At 46.3% G+C, this 19,089-nt stretch overlaps 1 pseudogene; it reads right to left on the minus strand.

The window, feature by feature from the left end:
- LOC116756330 overlaps positions 1-16,612 on the minus strand; it is a 45,851-nt pseudogene extending 29,239 nt beyond the window's left edge.
- Between the last annotated feature and the right edge of the window lie 2,477 nt (positions 16,613-19,089).

Genomic DNA, 19,089 nt, shown 5'->3' on the forward strand with positions numbered 1-19,089 from the left:
TCAAGTCCCAAGGCCAGCAGGCTGCTATAGAATCAGAAAGAGTTGAAGTCCCAGTTCAAAGACCATCAGGCAGGAAACTTCTCTCTTATTTGCAGGATGGTCAGGCTTTTGTCCTACTCGGGCCTTCAACTGATTGGATGAGGCCCATCTACATAATGAAGGACATTCCGCTTTACTCAGTCTACTGGTTTAAATGTTAATCTCCTCTAAAAACGCCCTCACACAAACACCCAGAATAAAGTTTGCCCAAATACCTGGGCACCCTGTAGCCCAGCAAAGCTGACACATAGAGTTAAGCATCACAAGTACTAAGAGCGTCGGCATCCTTATTTTGTAGAAGAGGCAGGGAGGCGTGGATGGGTGAAGTCTTGTGCACAACGTCACACAGCAGTAGTTTGCAGAGCAGGAGTTTGAGCTTATGTAGCCACTGCTTGACTTGCTTAAGCTTTGACCTTACTCTCTCTCTCATGGAAGGGGGACTAGGTAACTACTCCTGGTGTGATTCCTCAGACCAAAGTGGACATCTCAGACCTCTGAAAGTCTCTACCATCACCTTGCTCGTTGCCTGGAGTTCTTCCCAAATGTGAAATCTTTTTCAGGTCACCATTAAACATTTTTCCTTGTCTATGCTTCTTTGTTTCCTGGGGGCAGAAGTGTGTGTGTCTTCCATCAGCTTGTCGATCAGCAGGCCTAATTCTGTCTGATTTATCTAGCAACTCTGCATCCTCATGGGCCAAGGGATGGAGAGCTGGATAAGTCACTTCTGCTGAAGCAACCTTGCTCTCCTGTCCCTGGGTGTCCCCGTGGGGGTATCCTGAACAGTCCAAGAGCAGCAAGAAGACAGTGGACTCCTGGAGAAAGTAACAGGTTTCTGAAAGGAACCGTGTTTCTTTAATATTTCCAGTGGTGGAAAACTCACCACCTCACCAAGTAACCCATTATCCTTTTAGGAACATAAAAGGAAATTTCTGCTTGAATTGAAATCTGCTTTCCCTTATTCTGGAGTAACAGAACGAATAACCTCTTTCTTACATGAACACTTTTCAAATATTTGAAAACAGGGATAATATCCCCATGAGACATTTATTCTCCAGGCTAAATGCTTCCAGTTCCTTCTAGCATTCTTTTTGTGATTCAGCTTATAGACCCTTTGTTGGCTTTGTCTTCCCTTGTCTATGGTGGATGCCCTTCTTAAAAAAATCCCAAGTGTTCTAGTTCTGCTCTGACCAATGCCTTTAGTAGAGTGGAAGTATCACTTCCATTGTTGTGGACATTAGGTATGTATCAGTGTATCTAGGTTGCATTAACTTTTGTAATAACATTTATTATTTTATATTGAGACTGAAGTCAACTTACATTAGGTCTTACCATGTTATACTTCTGCACTTGGTTTTTGGATTTGAAATTTAGAATTTTATATTAATTCTTATTAACGTATATCTTTGTTATATAACCCATATTTCAACCTGATTCTGCCATCTACATCTTGCTGCTGATTTGTGGCTAGGGGAGAAAATGGAGGGGCACTGAAGAGAAAGTCCTCTTAGTTGGCGCCTCTGTCCATTGTTGTTCTGAGGCTGGAGGAAGAACTTCAGGGCATTGGAGCTTCCTGGGGAGTGGGGGTCACAGTGAGGTTAGGGTCCAGGCAAATATGCTGACAGCGAGTCCCTACACTGGAAAAATAACACTGTGTTGTATTTTCCTTTTCCATTTTCACTTGTCCCAGGGATCTGAGAACAAGGAAGTCTCCAGGGATGGAGATCCGAATGGAAAGACCTTGTGCAAAGGATCCTATTGTTATTCAAAGCTTTCACATGGACCTCTTATGTTTCCTTGGGGGCTCAGTCTAACCTCTTTTAGAGTCTTGGTCCAGAAGCAATGGAAGATGCGGTCCTTGCCCTCAGGAAGAACCATATAATGGTTTGGACAAGAAGACTCGCATGTGTGAAACCACAGCAAACTGGCTAGGAATGAAGACAAATTTGTGCTAAGTGGCCTGGAGCTGACCACAGCCCACATAGGGGTCTATGGACAAGGAGGAGGTAAGAGGAGAATGAATCCACTAGGGAGTGTCCCAGAGGAAGTGGGAATGGAGCTGGGTCCAGAAGGGTGTGGAAGGGGAAGAAGGAAGGAACGACTTTACAAGGTAGGGAGGGGCGTGAACAAAGTGGCTGGTGGTGACAGCAACTCTGCAGAGACCCAGAGAAGGAAAACAGACTGGTTCTTCCCTAGGCAATGGAAAAACTCACCAATGGGAAGTGTCCTGTGACAAAGACCTTTCAAAGACCCCGTCCTTGGATCTGGCCCAGTTCTGCCATTTCTCTTACCACCAGCCCAATCCAGGCTCTCTTCCTCTAATTTCCAGATTCTTCGCCCTTTCTTTGCTGGTCTTCTTGCCTCTAATGTCCTAAACTCTTACTCAAGATACATATTAATTTCTTCCCAAACATTGGAGATGGGCAAGATACAAAGAGGCACATTAACGCTGTCCCAATTGCAAATATTCTGCCCCACTGTCCCTATTTGCTGATCTCCCCCGATAGAATTTGCATCTCAGTTTTTCACTTAGAATACACAATAATAATATTATTAACAACGGATAATAGCAGCTGACATCCAGAGGGAAATAGATACGCCAGGTTTTATTTGTGCCGTGAGTTAAACACGACAATTATCAATAAGGTAGGTACTATTATCATCCGCATTTTATAGATGAGAAAATTGAGGTGCATAAAGGTTAAGTAAATTGCCCAAAGACATACAGAGAGTAAGTGACAGCACTGGGACAAGCCCAGGCCATCTGACTCCAGGTTCTGCCCTATTTATCGTATACCACTTCTTCATTCTAGAAAATACAGGTTTAGAGTGTTCCCCGAGAAGGAATGGAAAGAAAGGGAGTTTTTATTGACACCTAGTATGTGCCATTCCTTGTGCTAAGGCACTGTACATGTGTCATCTCAATTAATCCTTACCCCACTCTGAAAGACAGATTATTACAAAAGAAGGAGATGGATGCAAAATGAAGTAGCTGGTGTGGGCACACAGCTGGTACAATGGGTAGTCAGATTTCAACTGAAGTCTGTTTTTCTCCTGGAATCCACGTGTTTCCATTGCAAATGTGAACTAGATCTCAAGCGGCTGGTATAAGGAGAGTGAAAATGAGCCACATGCCAGCAGAAAGAGCCTAAGAAAACTTTCCTCACCATGAAAAAGCACAGCATTTCAGTCCATGTGACACAGCCGGGCACAGCTGGAAGATAGCATTTAGGCAGTCTCTGCGGCCAATGTGCTGTTGATTCATGCATTTGCGAACAAAGAGTCTGGGCTGATCTTCAGTGTTTATGTGCCAAGAATCTGAGAGAGTAGCAGGCACGCAAGTACCAGCTACTGACTGCATCAAAAAGCATCTATCCCCTTTGTACAGTACAGCAAGGGACCGTCTACTCACAATGACCCCTTTAGCCTAAGCTACCATCCAGGTGGTAAATGCCACCTGCAGGGTCATCTTTGCATGACCTAAGGGAGAGAAACCCAATTTCCATGATTTGGAAAATCTGGATGCTCTGTTCCCTTATCTTCTTCCTTCAGGATGGGATAGAAATAGGCAGGGAAAGGAGAGAGAGAGAGAGAGAGAGAGGTGTTTCTCATTGGGACCCACAGCTTCTGAGGTTCTGGACCAGTATTTCTCTAACTTTTCTGTGTGTCAAAATCACCCAGAAGTGACTGCTAAACCTGAGATGTTAAATGAGATTGTTAAAATTCAATCTTGTTAAAACTGAGGCTGTGGGACCCGCTCTCAGAGTTTCGCAATCAGTAGGGCTCAGGAAGAATTGCTAGGTCTCGAGCAGGGCTCACACGTTTGCATTTCTACCCAGTCCTCAGGCGGTGCTGATGTTGCTGTTTCCGGGACCACACATGATCTCTCAGGCTGAACAGCCCCTTTCTCTCTTTCTTTAACCTCCACACTTGCCTTGAACATACCGGGTGCCTCAGTCAGGGGTCCTGGCAAGAGCCATCTTGGATGGTTCAAACATGACTCTGCTGAGGGGCTGCTTACAGGAGTGTGGGCAGGATATTAAAGGGGTGCGCAAGGGAAGTTGAGGCACCTGGAGACCCATAGCAGCAGGAGCGGTGACCACCTTAGGGCTGCAGAAACAAGGGAGGGGACAGTGTTTCCAGGGCTGGGTGAGGACTGTCTGGGGGGCGCCGGGGCCGGAGGGTGGGGTGAGGGTGGTGGGATATGCCAGAAATGCAGCACGAGAAGAGACCTCTGCTTCTCTACTCTCCAGCTGCCTCCTGGAGTGTCCCAGTGGCTGAATCCTGCTGGGTGCCAGAAAGCAGTGGTTGAAGTCATTTGCAGGGGTCCCAGGGCACGGAACAGAGCGGAGCGTAGACCTGGGGTGGGTGGAGGGCGAATGGAGAATGACCAACACACCAGGTGAGACCCCGCCCCTCTCCCTCATGACGCCCCATCTCTTCCACCTTTGGTTCTTCCAGGAGCTTACTAGGAGCCAGCTGACCCAAGAGAGCAGAGGGATGGCATCATGCCTGTAGTTATCCTCAGCCCTCACTCAGTAAATTGGGACTCTGGACTCTACCTCAACTGTGCACAGGGACCTCAGGACTCCCAGAGAGGCTGTAAGCAGAGCTGTGTCTCCCTCCCAGCGCTCCCCTTCCCAACAAACTCTCTCCCCCAATCTCAGACAGGATGGCAATATTTCCACTGGCCCGCTCCGGCTTGCATAGGGTCAGGGTGGACTGGAAAAACCCTCCCTGCTTCTGCAGCAGCCTTCATGGGGCTCTGATAGGAGAGATCACAGGAGCTGGGGGGACTGCGGAGGATGTCTGGCGGGCGGGGAGGGCGGCGGGCAGAGAGTTTCAAGTTATTTCCAAACCAAACTGTAGGGAACACACAGTGCTTGGCATCGGCTCAGATAGAGCTCCCTTTCCATCTATGGAACAATGAAGATGACAACTCAATCCTCAGGAAAGAAAACAGAGAGGGGGAAAACAAGAGGAAGAGGAGAGCTGTTTACAGGCGAGAACTGCCAGGCCAAGGGCCATGTTGCTACTGGCCCTGGCTGGCCTGAGTTTGTGTCTCAATTTACCTTTCTGTGGCTGTCAGGATACTTTCCTGAGCCACGCAGCAAGGTCTCTGTTTGATAACCCCTCCGTGGGAGCATGTTTAGGGAAACTGTGCTGGCTGGTAGTTTTATACCCTGACATGGCAGCGGGTGGGTGGCAGACAAGCTTGGAGGCTCTCATGCCCTCTGGAAGAGGAGGACTGGGCTTCTCTGGGGGCAGGGAGGGGGCTCTCGGGCGTCAGACTCCAGGAAGGCCCCCTGGGCAGAGTGGCCTGGTGAAGTGGTCTAGTCCCTCCCCAGGTGGATTAAAAGAGTCTCTTCTCAGCTGGTCCTTTTCTAGTCCCTTTTCTTCTTGAGATAAAAACAAAACAAAAGAAACTGAAGCCAGAGTCTGCCAAGGGCTCCTGAGCCTTGAAAAAGGGACCATTTATGGATTAGGAACAGAAAGCTCTGGCTGGAGACCGAGAAATGGGCTCACTGCAGTATGATGGATTCCCCTCCATGGTTCTTCATTTGCTTTTTTTTTTTTTTTTTTTAAATATGATTATTTATTTATTTATTTTTGGCTGTGTTGGGTCTTCGTTTCTGTGCGAGGGCTTTCTCTAGCTGCTGCAAGTGGGGGCCACTCTTCATCGCAGTGCGCAGGCCTCTCACTATCGCGGCCTCTTACTGCGGAGCACAGGCTCCAGACGCGCAGTCTCAGTAGTTGTGGCTCACGGGCCTAGTTGCTCCGCAGCGTGTGGGATCTTTCCAGACCAGGGCTCGAACCTGTGTCCCCTGCATCGGCAGGCGGATTCTCAACCACTGCGCCACGAGGGAAGCCCGGTTCTTCATTTTCTTATCGCTCTGGGTAGAGACCTTGGCCTCCCCCATCATACTCCATGAACCCTAACTCTATCCTCGAGTTCACCCCTTGCCCATTTTGAACCCAACACACAGAATCTTTGTTTTGTCTCCTTTGACTCAGGCGACACAGAAAGAGCTGGGAAGCAGACAAGCTTCTGCTGTGTATTTAAGAGCCCAGTGTATGTGGAAGGGAACAGAGGTCCTCTTTGGCTGGGTCCTGTGGAAGAGGAGATGCTGGGTTGGGAGGAAGCTGGGCAGCATGAGGGGGAGGCAGGGACAGACTTCGCTCCCAGATAGGGGTGAGTGCTGGGCCTTTCTCGGGGTTTCCTGTAACAGCCACTTCTACTACCCCCATGGCATCCCGGAGCTGGAGGAAACCTAAATGTGTCATCTGATCGTGGGAAAACTGGACGGCAGTTCAGGGATCCTGCAACTGGAGGGAACCTAAATGTGTCTTTTGATGGTGGGACCATTGGATGTAGTTCAGGGAACCCGGGGTTCAGTCCACCTTCTGCTACAGTCTAACCTGGGGGAGACTGTCCCTCCCTGAGCTGCTAACTTCCCAGGGGTGTCTGGCTAGATGAACTTGGAGATCCTGTCTGGCCTTGGCAGTCTGTGATTCTATAGCCTCTGTATGTTTCTCGTATTCAGAGACAGGGTTCACATTTGTGCTTTAAAGAGGAAAACAGAGAATTGAGAATCTACCACATTTGGGAAATACATCTTCCTGACATCACTTTGGTTATTACAGAGGCTGAGTCCGGGCCACTGCACACTATGATTTTTAGAGAAGCTCAACTGTTAGTGAGTTGGGGCCCTTTCCTGGCCCTTAAGCCTTGTGTGCTGTGGCTAACGTTTCTATCCAGGACACCCTCATCTCTTCCTGGCAGCTTCCACGCCATAGTCTCAGGCCCGGGTCTGACCCAGAGCTAGGGTTTCTAGCTCTAGCCTTTCAAGTTGACCACAAGATGCTGTTTTCCCCTTCTGTTCAGATCCAGGTTCAAGTGCTCAGATCAGTATCGGGCCTAAAGGAATATGGGAGATGTGAGGGTGGGTCAAGGTTGGTAGCAGAGACTCAGAGCTGAGAGAGGGACCATGAAGGCCTGTTCTTGGAGTCTCACAGATCCAGGGCCCAACCTCTGTGACCCAGGGCTACTCATTTCATTTCCCCTAGCCTCAGTTTCCTCATCTGAGAAATGTGTATCCCCCTTAGATAATAAAATTACACACACCTTTGGGGTAGCTAGCAGGTGGACATGAAAACATTTATGTAAAGCGTTTCTCTCATGTCCTAGCTTAAGTAACATTCAGTTCATGAGTTTCATTCCTTTTAAATTTCCTTTTAAATCTCTGGCAAGAAAGTGAGAGGAGAGAGAGCCATTCTGGAGAAAAGCAAGCCAACGCACGATTTGGAAATGGCTGTGACATACACAGGAAGATGACTCACAGGTGTGCAGACCGTGCCCTTCAGAAAAGAGAGCAGGTATGTCCATCACAGAAAGAAATAATTTTGGGTAACCACAAACACATAGAGCCCAGGGAATGGGAGGCTGGTGGCAAAGATGACCATTTCTAAGGTGTTGTCTTTCAGCTGGTAGATTGTCAGTGCTGGATGGGCATCTTGGCATTCCTTCTCACACTCGCCTCTTTCTCGCTTCTCTTCCCCACATCCAGGTCTTCTCTCTGCCTCTTTCCTCACCCCTCTTGGCCGCTTGGAGCCTGAGGAGCCCTTCAGTCCTCAGTAGAAGCAGGCTTTTCTTGTTCAGGTCCCTCAGAGTAAGCACTGATCACACCCAGACCTCTCCCTCACTAATAGAGAATTATTATACCAAAGGAATCTCTTCTCAGACAGGTCAGGAGGGAGAGTCAAGGGGAGTGAGGGGCCCACACAATCGCATTCTGTACATTGAAGGATGCCCCGATAGCCTTTTATGAATCCCATGAACTCCCATCATCAAGTAGCTGGAGGGATGGAGGCCAGACATCAAGAAGATTATTCTAATAATGAGAGTAAAAGTCCTAGATCAGCTGAGCAACACAATCTCACACTCCCTCCAACCCAATGCATTTTCCAAAAACCGAAAAGTGACTCCTTTTTAAGAGAATGGCCTACCAGGATCAGGGGGATGGAGGAAAGAAACCCTCAAGGCATTTTTTCCTTTAGGGCTCCACAGATCAGTTCAGACAGGGCTGGGTGTAGTGGGAGCCCAGGGAGCGGGCTGCTGGACCACTCAGGTGGGGATCCAGTCCCTCCGAGCTCCATCCTCATGCTCCCCGCAGCCCCCGTGTTTCTGGCCTCTGCACACGTGGGCCCAGGACCCAGATTCACAGCATGGGTGAATTCCTCCACCCGTGTTCTGCAGAGACCCCGCCTTTGTTCTGGTGCCCACTCCTAGCTTCCTCTGAGAACAAAGAGGAAGTCCAGTTACAAATGTCCTCTTGCAAAGTAATTAAGCTCATGGCATGGGGGCCAGTGCTCCTCGGGCTGGTCAGCAGGGGAGAGTTTGGAGTCCACAATAGGTCTTCCCAGAGGGACCTGCTGGTTCTCACGTCCTTCCATCCCCTAGTGGAAGTGGCGCTCCCACACGTGGCTGTCCAAGTGGTGACGCTGTGGGCACAGGGGCCTCGGGATGTGTCCTGGGGCCTGCTGGCACCATGCACAGAGCCACGACCTCCTGGCTGCATTGGTCACTGGGATGCTACAGGCTCAGCCACACGTGGTCATGGAGGGTGCTTAAGGGAGGGCTTTGTTTACCCAAAACCTATGAATCAGCTCATAAAAGGGAAGGCTGTGTTGCCAAGGACATGTGCTGTGGGAGGAAGAAAAGAGAGGGATTGGTTAGGCTTTATGTAGTGGACTGGGGCCAAAAGTTCTCTTTCTTTACTGAAAGAAGCAACAGAGACTGCAATAAAAAGAATTTAAGTTAGAAGTGCGCGCTAGGATGTTTCAGCACCAGGAACAAACAAAGAGGAACAGGCTGGATTTCTTTCCTCTGGGTATTCTTCCGAAAGGAACAGGATATATATTTGAGAATCCTAGCTGGAGGCAGGGAAAGGAACCCCCTGGCTGTGCATGATAATTACCAGAAGTGACAGATCTGAGATGGCCCAGGGAGCAGGACCGTGGCAGCTTCTAGAATCTCTGTGATGAGTTAGGAGTATTTCAGAGATGATTTCTCCAGAGGGCACAACTTGATCCCACAGAGAGGTTAGCAGGGGGAAGGCTTTCGCCGACTAGGAGGAAGAACATTTTAACAACCAAAGCTGTCTAACTGTGGAAGGGACTGTTTTATTAAGGCAGTAAACTTCTGATTTTGGGGGGTATTTAAATCAAAGGTTCAAATCTGGAATCCTTTGGAGGGATTTCCTGCATTGGAAGGATGGAATCAATGCCCTTTCAGGTTCCCTTAAGTGCTCAGATATTCTGTTTCTTATTCTTCTAAATGTCTCTAAAAGTTAATGGACTTAGAGCTATAATTCCTTTTTGGTGGAAAGATGGCTCCATCAGGCCAGGGTCTGTTCATTAATTTTTTTACTTGTCCTTGGAATGCCTAGGTACCAGGCCTGAAGATATAAAAATGAAAAAGACACGGCGACTCTGTATTTGGGGAGTTCATTGTATATTGGGAACGCAGACATGGAAACGGATTGATTGCAATTTTGCATGGCGAGGGCCAAACAAAAGCATCAAGAAAGAGCTGTGGATGCACAGAGGAGGGAATAAGAAGCAGCTCTCCCTGGGAGAATAGGGAAAGAAGTACCTTTTCAGCTGACAGCTCGGTCCCAATCCAATTCCATTCCAATCCAGTCCAGGTAGACTTACTCAATGTCTGCCACGTGTAAGGCAAAGAGATTGGACACAAAGAGGCATTCTCTAAAGAGCTATACAGAAGAAAGTTCGTCTTTGTGCCGTTGGAGTTGTGTGCCTTGGGATGGAGGATACACAGATGAACAAAGCCTGGTCTTTGAGGAGTTTCCAGTCTTCCAACAGCCCCCTTTTCCAGGATGTGTGTCCCTGATTCTGGTGTATAAGCTGGATCAGAGGGAGTAGGTGAATAGGTGACCACTTGGAAGAGGTGTCAGAGGGTAGTGTTAGGGAATTTGTTTCTGTGGCTCACCTGTCCTTTCTTGGGGTGGAGGTGATGTCTGATATGTGGCTGTCTAGGCAATGACATCATGGACACAGGGAACAAAACATACTCTGCTGGGTCCTCATATCTCCAGTTTGCAGTCCTGGGTGAGGTCCACTGAATGACAGCAGGAGGCAGGGACATGTTTTATGGTTTGCTTCTTGTCTGGGTGCGGCAAGAGGTAGGGAGGGCAAGGCTGCTGGGTGGAGGGAGACAGAGATCATCTCTTTTGCTCATTCTGTGGATTTATCGGGACCATTGAAGTGACTGAGGAACTGCAGGCAGCTCCAGGGCCCAGTCATGAGACAAAACACCACTGTGGTTTCTCAAAGAGGTAATTTAACCCAAAGAATTGTTAGGCTCAGTTGGGCTATTGAGGAGATGTCAGACCAAGAAAGTTGCCAAACGACGTCAGGTTGGCTTCTGAATTAACGTAATTCAGCGATTGAAACAAACACAAACTAAAAAATGTCTTGTCGCTTAAATATAATTCCTTCTAGCTCTCATAAGTCCAATATGGGTGTTTCTGATCACTGGGTGACTTTCTTCCAGGCAGTGAGTCAGGGATGCAAGTTCCTTCCATCTGGTTCTGTAACTTCAGCACTGGCTTCCAAGTTTGTACCCTCATCGTCGTCAAGTCAGCAGCAGAAGAAAGACCATGTGCCCACGTTCCATTGTCTAGGCCTCAGGTGGACACACCTAACTGCAAGCAAGCCTGGGGAATGCAGTCCAGTTCTGTGCCCAGGAAGAAGAGAAAAAGAGGAAATAATGAGCCAATTTCAGCCACACGTTCAGCAGGTCCTAGATAGGTTAGCCTTTCCGCAGTCCTTTCCTGTGAACACTGACTGAACTTAGCTGACTCCACAGGTGTGTGCAAGGAAATCGAACCGGAGAAGGTGGGAAAGATAGAGGGAAGAAATGCCCTAAGAAATCATAGTTTGTTTTTCACTTAAGTCAAACAAAGCCTTGTGTTCCCATGGAGGTTTTGTTTTCAAGAAGGAAAAAACAACAACAAAATTCAAAGGGTATGTATGTTGTTAATGTGTTTCTCCCATTTTTGCTTGTCTTTTGACTTGGTTGATGGTGTCTTTTGCAACAAATGTTTTATATTTTAATATTGTAAAGTTTATTAATTTTTGTTATGTATTTCCTCTTCCCTACTCCAAAGTCATAAACACATTCTCCCATATTTTCTTCCAATACTTTCATGTGCAGATTGTTAAGGTTTTTAAATCCATCTGGACTTCATTTTTGTGAATGACATGGCATAGAAATCTGATTCCATTGATTTATTTTTAACCAGATGACTAGCTAATTGCCTATCCTTTTCCAGTTATTTGAAATGATGCTTTTATCATATCTTAATTCCTTTATATACATGATGTATTAGTTTCCTATTGCTGTTGTAACAAATTACACAGATTTAGTGGCTTAAAGCAACACAAATTTATTATCTTACAGTTCTAGAGATCAGAGTCTGCAGTGGTTTCATGGGGCTAAAATCAAGGTGCTGGCAGGGCTGCATTTCTGGGGAGGCTTTACTGGAGAACCTGTTTCCTTGCTCTTTCTAGCTGCCCACATCCCTTGGTTCATGGCCCCCTTCTATTTTAGAGTCAGCAATGGCCAGTAGAGTCTTTCTCCTGCTGCATCACTCTGAAGTTGACTCTCATGATCCCCTCTTTCACTTAGAAGGACGCTTGTGGTTATACTGGGCCTAACTAGATAATCCAGGATAGTCTCCTCACCTCATTCAAGGTCAGATAATTAATTCCATCTTCAGCTTTAATTCCCCGCTGCCACTGCCGTGTGTTATGAGCTAATTCCTGTCTCCCCATAATTTATATGTTGGAGCACTAACCCCCAGTATCTCAGAATGTGACTGTATCTGGAGAAAGTGACTTTACAGAGATAATTAACATTAAATGAAGTCATATGAGTGGACCTTAATACGATCTGACTGGTGTCTTTTTAAGAAGAGGAAATTTGGACATACAAAGAGACACCGGGGATGCATGAGTACAGAGGAAAAGACAAAGTGAAGAGGCAGTAATAGGTCGGTCACCTGCAAACCAAGGAGAAAGGCCTCAGAGGAAACCAACTCTGCTGGCACCTTGATCTTTCAGCCTCCAGAACCGTGAGAAGGTAAATTTCTGTTGTTTAAGCCACCCAGTCTAGGGTGTTTTGTCATGGCAGCCCTAGCAAACTAATATACTACCTAATATAACACATTCACAGGCTCCAGGAATTAAGACATGGGTAGGGGCTTCTTTGGGAGGGCACACATTAGTTGATTTGTAGTTGTTCTGTTGCATTGACCTATTCATTTATTCCTGAACCAATACCACATTTTAAACATTTCTAGGGTGTTATAATTATTTTACTCGATGGGGAGGATTTCCTTTTGCGTTCTTCTCTGTCTTCCTTTTACCCAATATTGTACTGATCACTCTTACGCAATTGTTCCATATCGATTTTAGAATCATCAAGTTTCCTGAAGATTGTGATTGCGGTAAATGTACAGATTAATCTGGGGCCCTTGACATCTTTACATGAACACAGTATTTTTCCATTTAACCAGATCTTCTCTGCACCTTTCTTCATAATGTGCTTTCACATTTCCTGGTCGTAGGTCTTTCAGAGCTGCTTTATAATTGTCACTGATACTGGAAGTAAGTCGAGTCTCCCTCCTCTACAGAAGGAAAACAGGCCCCGGGGAGGGAAAGGACTTATCTGGGAGCAGGCTCTGGTGGAACACAGGCCTCTGATTCCTAACCCTCATGCTCTGTGCTTGGCCACTTAGAGCCTCTAGGCCAGCTTCCATTAGATTCAGGATGCAGTGTTCTGTTTTAGGCCAACGCTCATGCATCTACTAGAACAGTGCTGGACCAGCCCGGGAACAGGCTTTCTTCGAGCTCGGGGTAGTTGAGGGGTCATGTAAGGGTCTCTCCTGTTTCACAAATGGAAACATCACAGGGTAGTGGTTGGGTGAGAAGTCTGAGAAGGAAACAAGGGAGCCTCTGTAGAATCACTTACTTCTTCACCTTGGCCTATTAAGCAACTCTCATCAGTGAAGGAGTGTATACTCATAAAAAGCAACACCAAATAGAGCTCTTGTTCACAATTCACAAGAATAAAAATCCAACTCCTGCTCAGTGGGGAGCAGTAAGGAGGCCCCAAAGCTCTTCATTAGAATGACTAAAAAGATTAAGAATGGTAAAAGAGAGACATTAGGTTAATTTGACCATGGAAGAGAATGTGTACTATGGTCCAGAGATACCGAAGTTCAGGGAATGCAGAGGGGGGTGAAGAAAGACTGTGCCTCTCTCAGGTTGCTCACACCACCTCCCTACACGGCCCCAGCTTCAGGAGCAGCAGCGGGGTGAGCTTGACCTTGCTCATCTACCGGTACACCCCGGGGCCCCTTTCAGGAGCTGCTCCGTTTGGAACTCCTAGCCTTAGGCAGAGGTCATGATCCATTAGCTACACTCAAGGGTACTGCGTTTGCAAATACGATACTTTGGGGGATTTTCCAAATATCTTTCAGCAGCTGTATTTTCTAATGTCTAATGATGGCTAATGTCTAAGAAATTGAGGAATACTGCTTATTTCCAAGCAAAGAGTCCTCTCACCGTTGGGACCTCTCCCGTTGCAGAGCACAGGCTCCGGACGCGCAGGCTCAGCGGCCATGGCTCATAGGCCCAGCTGCTCCACGGCATGTGGGATCTTCCCAGACCGGGGCACGATCCCATGTCCCCTGCATCGGCAGGTGGACTCTCAACCACTGCGCCACCAGGGAAGCCCTGAAGACCTCAATTTTATAAACCAGGCAGTAGAGGCTTGAGAGTAAGTTACTTGAGTCAACATTGTTTATTACTCTTAGAAGTCTTAGGGTCTAAGGCTCCAGGATAGTTCACCTTTTAGGGGGTGGTTCTTTCCCTGGCTGGTAAGATAGATTACAAGCCATAAAAACTATAGAGACCAAGACGTCATATGTGGTAAATGTGTGTGCGTGTGGGAAGGGGTATGCAGGAAAGGGGGGATAAGGTTCTTCATTTTTCCCAGAGGCAGAAGACTGCTGCTCCCTCATGGGCACAGAGGAAATATTCTAACAGGAAATTGAGTATTAGATCCACTTGTCCTTTCATCCATCCATTCATTTGTCCCATCTATCCATGCATCTATACATACAATCCAATATAATCATGTATGCACGGCATGAATAGTGTTTGAATGGTATGGAGTTGTAAAGTGCCTTGCTGAGAAAATTTGATCTTAAGCCTAGAGTCAGTGAGGAGCCACTGCAGAGTTCCTGGATGAGGAGTGGCTAGATGTGGGAAGGGATTCAAGGAGAGTGAGGCAGCATAAAGAGAGATCTAAGGGGCAAAGGCTAGATGCAGTGCATTCACAGGTCTCACAGGTGAGCTTGAATTCATCTCTTTTCTGGTTGAGTCTGGAGCCAGGTTCTGGTCTTGGCTGAAAAGGGGTCAGACAAAAATGAGAAAGATGGGGCTTCCCTGGTGGTGCAGTGCTGCGAGTCCGCCTGCCGATGCAGGGGACACGGGTTCATGCCCCGGTCTGGGAAGATCCCACTGCCGCGGAGCGGCTGGCCCGTGAAGCCATGGCCACTGAGTCTGTGCGTCCGGGAGCCTGTGGCTCGGCAAAGGGCGAGTGGCCACACAGTGAAAGGCCCAAGTACAGCAAAAAAAAAGAGAAGGATGTAAAACTTGGCTAGAAGCCTGAGAGAACGAGATATATGATGTGATGTGTTCAGTGGACTTGTCTGGAAAATAATCAGTTCAACAAATATTTGCTGGGTACTCTCAATTTTCCCTGTCATTTTCTTCCACCCTCCAGCCCAAAGGGCCCTGTGCTTCTGGCAGGACTATTAAGGAAGGAAAGACTGGGTCTGGGTCTTGGGGCTGTATATTTTGCACATTTCTGGCCGCTCCAGCAAATTCAGCAATCTGGCATATGGAATGGGTTTTGGAGTTGAGGAGGGTAACATTGTATATGAAGAGACAGGAGACAGAGCAAATAGGGGTTTGTTGGTGAACAAAAACCAAGGGTAACGTTAGGGGCAGTGGGAAAGGGGCCCTCCTCTTCCATCTTTAACTAAACAGTTGCCTGCACAAGTGTCTGTGTTGGGGGCCCTGCAGAGAGTACATTGTCAGGGATGCTTGCCTTCCAAAGGATTACGGCAAGGGGAAGGGGAAGGAGGCAAGAGATTTAGAGTCACACAGGATCTGTTTACCAGCTGTGTGACCTGGGCCCTGCTTGCCTCAAGCTCTCTGAGCCTCAGTTTCTTCAACTGGAAAAATGAGGATCATAATATCCGCTGACTCATGGGATTCTTTCGAGGACTAAACACAATAATGTATGTGAGAATGACTTTTTAGAATGTCAATCACAATTTAAAGATTAAATATGAATAATAACGAGAAGTTTCCAATGTAATTGCTTTTGTCTTAAAATGCAAGCACGTTAACCCCCTTCCAAAATCTTCTGTGGTGCTAACATCCGGGGGGCAAACATCCAGGAGGGAAAAGACCGTTTGGGACCCTCAGTATTTATAAGTAAAGGCTGTGTTCTCAGCCATAAGGTGACTCATGAGTGTATGGATGAAGCACCCTGCCTTTTTTTGGAATGTGCAACAGATCTTTATTTTCAACATTTCATGACCTTCTATTGGTTTTTAAAATATGATTTATTGTGCCATTATATCTAGCTGATCTTCTCATGTTTTTTGTTTGTTTGGTGTGTGTGTGTGTTTTGCTTTGTTTTGTTTTGTGAATCAAATCTAGCAAATAAAACATTACTTCCAAATGATTGGAGTTAGAGGAAGAGGGGGAGGAAACATGGCCCCAAGTTGAACCTAAGGAGATTAGAGACAGAACTCCATAGATTTCTGGAAACGCGGCCACCTTCCACTTTATCCTTGTCTAGAAGGAAAGCCTTGCAGCTTGTTGGTTTCTGGTACTGGCCTTCTTCTTCTCTGCCCTGGGGAGAACCTGCCACTTGCTGATATCCATCCAGAGCCGCAGGATGGGGCTGCCACCAAGGCCAGGGCTGGGAGCGAGTCACTTTGTCCAGAGACAGGGAACACTGGGTGGGTGGAGGGTCAGCTGGGAGAGGCAATTTTCCTGGCACCAGGTCCTTCTCCTGGGGGAATGAGGATGTGAAAATTTTCTGTTTAGTTTTAGTTGTTCCTGTTCAGCAACTGGTAACCTCCCCCTCTGTTGAAGGCATGGATTCAGTTAAAGCTGGGGCTTTGGGCCTGTTAAATTGTTAAAATGCAAAATGATAACCCCCTTTGCTGGTTAAGAATATTTATTTCGAGTCCTAAATCAATTTCAGCCCCTCTCTCTCTTTCTCTCACCACTTTTCTCCTCCTCCCCTTTGGAACTTGGGAAAATCCAATTTCCTTCCTGCCTTAATCTCTCTCCAGCGTTTGCACTGGCTCTGCTCTGCCCGCACCTGCTCCTTCCAGCTGTGAGATTCCTTTTGGTAAAATACTTTGTGTCCTGCCAAGTTGTCGATGGACAAGACCCCCATGGCCACTTCCTGGATCCCTTAATGAACATAGTTGTTCGGTCCCACCGGGTCCCCAGGAGCTCCTTGCTTCAATCTGTTAGCCAGTGGTGGTTTCCACATTTAGAATGAGACCCCTGCCCTGGGCCCTCAAGCGCCTGCTCTTGACTGAGGAAAGAATTTGAAATCTAGCACTCCCCATGCTGGTACTAAGTGCTTTGAGCTTTACAGGCCCTACTCCTGTATCACAGGAATGTCAGGCTAAGCAGAGAGACTCCAGATCTGCCGTCTCCCCAGCCTTGGGGCTAAACTATCATTATTAATGACAGCAATCACCACCCAGAACTCTGGCCGTAAATAATAAGTGTCTTTCAGCAGTCACAAGAATGGCTGCAAACATTCATCATCTACACACCTCTCGAAATAGCCATGGGAATGAACAGCAGAACTATTATGGCCAATTCTATCTCTATGTCAATGCTAACAACTTAGTTTTATGTAAAAAGAAAAGTCCAAAGCAGCATGAACTTCATGTGACAGTGACAGAGATTCTACAAAAAAAGGACTCTATTGCTTGAAAAACTCTTTGTTTATTAAAAAAAAAGTTAAATAGATTTCTTTATAGAAGGATTTCTCTGAGTCTTTTTTTTTTTTTTTTTTTTTTTTTTTAAATAGATCTTTATTGGAGTACAATTGCTTCACAGTACTGTGTTAGTTTCTGTTGCACAACAAAGAGAATCAGCCGTATGCATACACATGTGCCCATGTCCCCTCCCTTTTGAGCCTCCCTCCCATCCTATCCCAACCCCTCTAGGTTATCTCAAAGCACAGAGCTGATCTCCCTGTGCTATGCTGCTGCTTCCCACCAGCCAACTATTTTACATTCAGTAGTGTACATATGTCAGTGCTACTCTCACTTCGCCCCAGCTTCGCCCTCCCACCCCATGTCAAGTCCATTCTCTATGTCTACCTCTTTATTCCTGCCTACCTGGTTTGAATCCTGATTAGAATGATCCAACTCTAAAACAATGCTTTGAAGACATTCAGAAAAGTTTGAATGTGAATTTTTTTTTTTTTTTTTTTGGATGGGGTTGTTTGTTTTTTTGTTATTGAGCTGCATGAGCTGCTTGTAAATTTTGGAGATTAATCCTTTGTCAGTTGCTTCATTTGCAAATGTTTTCTCCCATTCTGAGGGTTGTCTTTTTTTTTTTTTTTTTAAACATCTTTATTGGGGTATAATTGCTTTACAATGGTGTGTTAGTTTCTGCTTTATAACAAAGTGAATCAGCTATACATATACATATGTTCCCATATGTCTTCCCTCTTGCGTCTCCCTCCCTCCCGCTCTCCCCATCCCACCCTTCCAGGCTGTCACAAAGCACCGAGCTAATATCCCTGTGCCTTGCGGCTGCTTCCCCCCAGCTATCTACCTTACTACGTTTGTTAGTGTGTATATGTCCATGACTCTCTCTCGCCCTATCAAAACTCACCCCTCCCCCTCCCCATACCCTCAAGTCCGTTCTCCAGTAGGTCTGCGTCTTTATTCCTATCTTACCCCTAGGTTCTTCATGACATTTTTTCCCCTTAAATTCCATATATATGTGTTAGCATACGGTATTTGTCTTTTTCTTTCTGACTTACTTCACTCTGTATGACAGACTCTAGGTCTATCCATCTCATTACAAATAGCTCAATTTCATTTCTTTTTAAGGCTGAGTAATATTCCATTGTGTATATGTGCCACATCTTCTTTATCCATTCATCCGATGATGGGCGCTTAGGTTGTTTCCATGTCCTGGCTATTGTAAATAGAGCTGCAATGAACATTTTGGTACATGACTCTTTTTGAATTTTGGTTTTCTCAGGGTATATGCCAAGTAGTGGGATTGCTGGGTCATATGGTAATTCTATCTGTAGTTTTTTAAGGAACCTCCATACTGTTCTCCACAGTGGCTGAACCAATTCACATTCCCACCAGCAGTGCAAGAGTGTCCCCTTTTCTCCACACCCTCTCCAGCATTTATTGTTTCTAGATTTTTTGATGATGGCCATTCTGACTGGTGTGAGATGATATCTCATTGTAGTTTTGATTTGCATTTCTCTAATGATTAATGATGTTGAGCATTCTTTCATGTGTTTGTTGGCATTCTGTATATCTTCTTTGGAGAAATGTCTATTTAGGTCTTCTGCCCATTTTTGGATGGGGGTTGTTTGTTTTTTTGTTATTGAGCTGCATGAGCTGCTTGTAAATTTTGGAGATTAATCCTTTGTCAGTTGCTTCATTTGCAAATGTTTTCTCCCATTCTGAGGGTTGTCTTTTGGTCTTGGTTATGGTTTCCTTTGCTGTGCAAAAGCTTTGAAGTTTCATTAGGTCCCATTTGTTTATTTTTGTTTTTATTTCCATTACTCTAGGAGGTGGGTCAGAAAGGATCTTGCTGTGATTTATGTCATAGAGTGTTCTTCCTATGTTTTCTTCTAAGAGTTTGATAGTTTCTGGCCTT

The sequence above is a fragment of the Phocoena sinus genome, chromosome 7 (assembly GCF_008692025.1).
Source record: "Phocoena sinus isolate mPhoSin1 chromosome 7, mPhoSin1.pri, whole genome shotgun sequence".
NCBI lineage: Eukaryota > Metazoa > Chordata > Mammalia > Artiodactyla > Phocoenidae > Phocoena > Phocoena sinus.